The sequence below is a fragment of the Poecilia reticulata genome, chromosome 6, assembly GCF_904066995.2.
Source record: "Poecilia reticulata chromosome 6, P_reticulata-male-v2, whole genome shotgun sequence".
Classification (NCBI taxonomy): Eukaryota; Metazoa; Chordata; class Actinopteri; order Cyprinodontiformes; family Poeciliidae; genus Poecilia; species Poecilia reticulata.
The window spans coordinates 15,787,908-15,794,580 of record NC_088835.1 but is presented as its reverse complement, the minus strand read 5'-3'; positions in this window follow the sequence as shown (position 1 = coordinate 15,794,580).

Below are 6,673 nucleotides of genomic sequence, written 5' to 3'. Positions count from 1 at the left end.
TTTTGATAAATATATTAATCTTTATATGTTTATTACTTTATTTATATATTTATCTTTTATATAGAGGACCAGTTCATTGTGAGGCACTGACTTTTGACTTAGACACCATCCATGTTATTGGACCTACGGAAATTTCGCGCATCCACACAACGCTGGGGGGCAAAAAGACAAATCTTTTACATGTCATCAATACCCGCGTTAACTCAGTGAAACTTAAAAATGTAGCTATTAATTTCGTGCTATGATCCACAGCAAACTGTATTAGCCAAGCTATGCAGACTCGTTGCCATAGCAACTGACAACAATGCCGCGTCATGTTTTAGGATTTAACAGCAAAAAACATTCAAGAATTTTGCACACAATCTAAAACACGACTTAATCAGTTAATGACTACCTTTTTTCTCATTTCATATTGTTTCTGAACTGTTCGTGCTCTGCTAGAGCAGCGGTGATCGCGGAAGGTTTTTGAGTCGATCTCGGCGTTAGGTGACAGACTGAACGCAGCCAGGACGCTGAGACCAGCACGTCCTTCTCCTTAAAACGTTCGTAACTTTATGAAAGAACAAAAAAAAAAAAAAAAAAAAAATCAACAAAACATGTTCAAATTAGTGACCCAACGAACAATCTCAGTAAATATCGTTTCAACAAGATGTTGCGCAATTCTGTGCGTTTCGGTTCCATTATCAAAATAAATAGTAGAGCAGGAGTTTAAAATGAACTAATCAACCACCTCTTTTTTCATGAGAGGTTTATTAATGATCGCAAAAATAAATATCAAGCCTGCAAACCTAATATCGTAACGGACTGAATGTTGTATTTTTAACGTAATCTCTGGTCGGCTTGTGGAGCTCAGGAGGTTGCCATGGCAACGGGTGTGCTTAACCCTCCTGTTGTCCTCGGGTCAAAATGACCGAGATTTGTATGTGTTTTCCCTATACACAGAAAATGAGGACAACAGAAGGGTTCACAGAGAGAGACGGAGAGTAAAAGGGTGCGAGTGGTTTAGAGTTGATCACCTGTTCAGGTTGTTTTACCTTTGCTGTGACTCATCACAGTCGCTGTAGTTTCTGAACGTTCAATTAACAAATTTTTTTATTTATTTTTTTATTTTTTTTTTAGAATTTATTCATTTCATTTAAAACAAAACAGATGCTATACATACAAAAAAGAATATACAAAACACAAATAAAATGAAAGGTAGCAGAAGAAGAATAAAATTCTTATTAATATCTGCCCCTTTTTTCCAAAATAAACAAATTCAAACAATGATAATTTTCAATTAATAAAACATAACAAAAGAAAAAAAGAAAACATCAACTCCTTCTTGTACAACAATTATTATGATTGCACATTATACAATTGTATATGTCTTCAACAACTTAACTTTTATCATTCTCTTAAATATATCTTTCGAGCCAGCATTTTTATAATCACTTTCCAGATTATTCCACAATCTTATACCTTGTACTGATGTACATCGGTCCTTCAAATTTGTTCGAATCTTGGGCTTTACAAACATTTCTATACCCTTAAGATTGTAATTACTTACTCTCTTAACGAAGTATAATTGCATATTAAGAGGTAATAAACTTTTATGAGCTTTATACATAACCTGCAAAATATTGTAATCAACCAACTCATAAAATTTCAATAATTTCAACTGACAAAATAAAGCATTTGATGGGTGATTATAATGTTTTCTGGTGATACATCTTATTGCTCGTTTCTGTAAAATATAAATGGGATTTGTAATTGTTTTACATGCTTTCCCCCAGACTTCAATACAGTAAGTCAGGTGTGGAGCAATTATTGCATTATATAACATAATTAAAGCTTTGTCATGAAATAAATCCCTTACTTTGTACAATACTGCCATGGATTTGGCTAATTTTGTTTTTAAATAATTTACATGGGGTTTCCATGTCAGCTTTTCATCAATGATAACACCCAAGAACTTAACCTCATTGACCCTACAGAGCTCAACATCATCGACTTCAAAAGGAAGATCGATAGCTTTATTTCTTTTACTAAATATCATATAATTCGTCTTATTCAAATTTAATGATAATTTATTTAATTTAAACCAAGTTTGTATCTTAATAAATTCTGTTTGTATCATCTCCATCATTTGTTTTATGTCTTTTCCTAAACAGAAAAAGGTAGTATCATCTGCAAATAACACACATTTAAGAAGCCCTGACACATTTACTAAATCATTCAGATATAAAAGAAACAACTTTGGCCCAAGTACAGAACCCTGAGGAACCCCACATGTAATGTTGCAGAGTTCAGATCTTGCATCATTCACCTGCACAAACTGCTTCCTATTATCCAGATAACTAGATACCCACTGTAAAGCTGTACCTCTTATGCCATATCTATTTAACTTTTCCAGAAGAATGGTGTGGTTAATGGTGTCAAAGGCCTTCTTCAAATCAACAAAAACACTAACACAATACTGTTTTTGATCAACAGCTTCTGTTATTTGTTCAATCAAGTCCATGATAGCCATTGATGTAGAATTTCCAGACTTAAACCCATATTGACTGCTACTTAATATATTGTGTTTATCAATAAATAAATTTAATCTATTTACAAATAATTTTTCCAAAATCTTTGAGAACTGTGGTAACAAAGAAATTGGCCGATAATTTGCAAACAAATTTTTTTTCTCCATTTTTGTAGATAGGGATTACCTTGGCTATCTTCATGCCGTCAGGAAATACACCGTTTTGAAATGATAAATTACAGATATATGTAAATGGCTCAATAACATAATCCATTATATCCTTTACAACCCTCATATCCATGTTCACCCAGTCTTTTGATCTTTTGCTTGCAAGATTGTTTACAATATTCTTTATTACAATTACCTCGTTCTTTGTGACTAACAAACATCAAACACGGTATTTTTCATTAAGTATTTAACAAACAAATGGCTTCTTCCGAGATAATTATGTGAAATTAAATTAATTGTCTAATATAAAAAATAGTTTGGTGTGGTCAAGCTCAGAGTCTGAGAGGCTTTTCCTTTATCAAACAATTTAGATTTTTGCTTCTTATTTAGTGGAAATATTGATGTTGATAAGATTTTCTTCAAAATAATAACCTTTTTCAACCTTTACAGCTCCACTGTTAAAAATGAGGCTCTAACATTCACAAATGACAGTGAAATAAAATCCAGTTCAACATCTGGTTTGAGGTGATTCCTCTGGAACCTGTTGGAGGAAAAATATCCCAACTTCAGAAGATGAGCTTTAACCTAACAGAGCTCTGTGGTTCCTCCTGTCAGTATGAGAGTCAGGGTGAGGAGGCGCCATGTTAGGAAGAGAAGTGGAAGCTGCAGGATCTTCAGAACAAACAGGTCATGATGCTGGGCTACTGATTATCCCACTGTATGGACACAGGATCAATAGAACCAGTTTAAAAGATAAAAGAATCGTTATATGCCAGACATGGAAAACTGGGATGCCTCCATGCCATGATGTTCAGGATTTAGGTCTCATGGCATCTCAAGGTATCAACATTGCAGCCAGTGGGCTGAGAGAAATACAGCTTTATTTTGTAGCAATTCAAGAGCTACCAGCTTTTTTTGGCTTCGCAAAAAAATAATCAGCACAGAAACTCCAAAGCACATAGAAGTAATATGCATGTATATATATTTCTTTGTCATAGTACCCCCAAGAATTTAAAACTACTTTCACCCCTGTATGTATATATACACTGCTCAAAAAAATTAAGGGAACACTTAAACAACACAATATAACTCAAAGTAAATCAAACTTCTGTGAAATCAAACTGTCCACTCAGGAAGCAACACTGATTGACAATGGGGACCCTCGTCGGGTCAATCAGTGTTGCTTCCTAAGTGGACAGTTTGATTTCACAGAAGTTTGATTTACTTGGAGTTATATTGTGTTATTTTTTTTAGCAGTATATATATATATATATATATATATATATATATATATATATATATATATATCTCCTTGTAGACCACACAGTCGCCCGAGACTGCAAAACCCGACACACCAACCTGTGTACCGCTTGGATTGATTACAAGAAAGCCTATGACTCAATGCCACACACTTGGATCATTGAATGCTTAGAGATGTACAACATCAATAGGACTCTAAGAGCCTTCATTGCAAACTCAATGGGGCTGTGGAAAACCACCCTTGAAGCCAACTGCAAACCACTTGCACAAGTGTCCATCAAATGTGGCATATACCAAGGAGATGCTCTGTCCCCACTCCTGTTCTGCATAGGCCTGAACCCCCTCAGCCAAATCATCAACAAGACTGGCTGCGGATACCGACTCAAGAATGGGGCCACGATCAGTCACCTCCTCTACATGGATGACATCAAGCTGTACGCCAAGAGCGACCGAGACATCGACTCACTGATCCACACCACCAGGATCTACAGCACTGACATTGGGATGTCATTCGGACTAGAGAAGTGTGGTCGGATGGTTACAAAGAGAGGGAAGGTCATCCACACAGAAGGGGTCTCACTCCCAGAAGGAACAATAGCAGACATAGAGCACAGCTACAAGTACCTGGGAATACCACAAGCAAATGGCAACCTCGATGAGGTCACAAGGAAAGGAGCCACAGCCAAATACCTCCAACGAATAAGGCAAGTCCTGAGAAGCCAGCTCAATGGCAAGAACAAGATCCGTGCAATAAACAGCTATGCCTTACCAGTAATCAGATACCCTGCCGGAATAATTAGCTGGCCAATGGAAGAGATGAAGGCCACGGATGTTAAGACTCGGAAGCTACTAACCATGCATGGAGGGTTCCACCCCAAATCCAGCACCCTGAGACTGTACACGAGCCGCAAGGAAGGAGGCAGAGGACTAGTGAGTGTGAGAGCCACTGTCCAGGATGAAACATCCAAGATCCATAAATACATCAAGGACAAAGCCTCAACGGACGATGTGCTCAGCGAATGTCTCAGGCAATGGGGAACAGAAGACAAGGTGCTGGAAGTACCATCATGGGAGGACAAGCCCCTACATGGGATGTACCACCGACAAATAACTGAAGTGGCTGATGTCAGGAAAACCTACCAATGGCTGGAGAAAGCTGGACTCAAGGACAGCACAGAGGCTCTCATCCTGGCCGTCCAGGAACAGGCTCTAAACACCAGAGCAATAGAGGCTCAGATCTACCACACCAGACAAGACCCAAGGTGTAGGTTGTGCAAGGAGGCCCCTGAGACAGTCCAGCACATAACAGCAGTTATGTGCTGGACTGTCTCCAGCACATAACTGCTCTGGTAGAGGACCCGAGCTCAGGGGATGAAACAGACCACCCGCGGAGGGTGAGAAGGGAATTTTTTTTATTTATATATATATATATATATATATATATATATACATACACACACACATACTGGCATATGCTGCCACCCCTGAAAATATCCCTGCCACCCTCTTGCCACCCCGTAAATATTTTTCTCGATCCGCCTTAAGCAGAAATAAATTAGGACTCCTCTTCCTGTTGAGAACATCATCACTAACATGGTTTCTGTAGACGCTGCCATTAGTAAAGGGCTGGAAATGCCGAGGAGAGACGGAGGAAATCAACCCACAGAGCCTCCAGATGCGTTTGGCCTGAATGCAGTGCTCACCGGAGCGACCTGTGGCCTTTTATTAGAAAAACGGTGTCACCTGCGCAAAACTCCGCCCACAACAGGAAGTCAACATGAAAACAATATTCAACAGTTTCAATATAGATTTGGTGAAATCGGGAGTTTAAGTTTAATTGTGCAGCCGTGTTCAGTATAAGCATCGTTATATGCGCTGCATATTTTCTGCCCGGGTCCTGCTTGTAAAGGAGAGAGACGTATCAGTGGAGTATTAACCTGGTTAGGTACAGGAAATTAAATTAAGTGAAATAGCCAAACTTAAAAGCGATCTGTGTTAATTGATTATCACTGAGATGTGTCTGTTCACAAACTGAACTCAAACAAAAGACTAAACTCAGCATCGTAGCTATGGCAACACAACAGCCAAACTGAGAATTTTTTTTCTTTTTTTACTTTTAGAAAGTAAACTTGCCAATTCCTTAAAACTTTAAATTTAAACGTTAAACTATTTGAAATTGGCTGCACAGTGAGCTGTTGGTAGAGCTGTTGCCTTGCAGCAAGAAGGTTCTGGGTTCGATTCCGGGCCCCGGTCCTTCTGTATGGAGTTTGCATGTTCTCCCTGAACGGAGCGTGGGTTTTCTCCGGGTACTCCGGTTTCCTCCCACAGTCCAAAAACATGACTGTCAGGTTAATTGGCCTCTCCAAATTGCCTCTAGGTGTGTGTGTGTGTGTGTGCATGGTTGTTTGTCCTGTGTGTTGCCCTGCGACAGACTGGCGACCTGTCCAGGGTGACCCTGCCTCTCGCCCGGAACATTAGCTGGAGATAGGCACCAGCAAACCTCCCGACCCCACTGAGGTGTAAGAAAATGGATGGATGGACTATTTGAAATCTAATTTATTTATGCTGAAACCGTTAAATTGAATAGCGTTCTCATTCTCAAACACATGTTGAAATTCTAGTAAGATAGTTAGACATATCTAACTAGCTATTGCTAGGTCTGTAGTCTGTGTTAAAATGTAAGTCTTTATGGGGCCCCAGAAGGTCTGAGGGCCCAAATAGCTGCTTGGTTCGTTT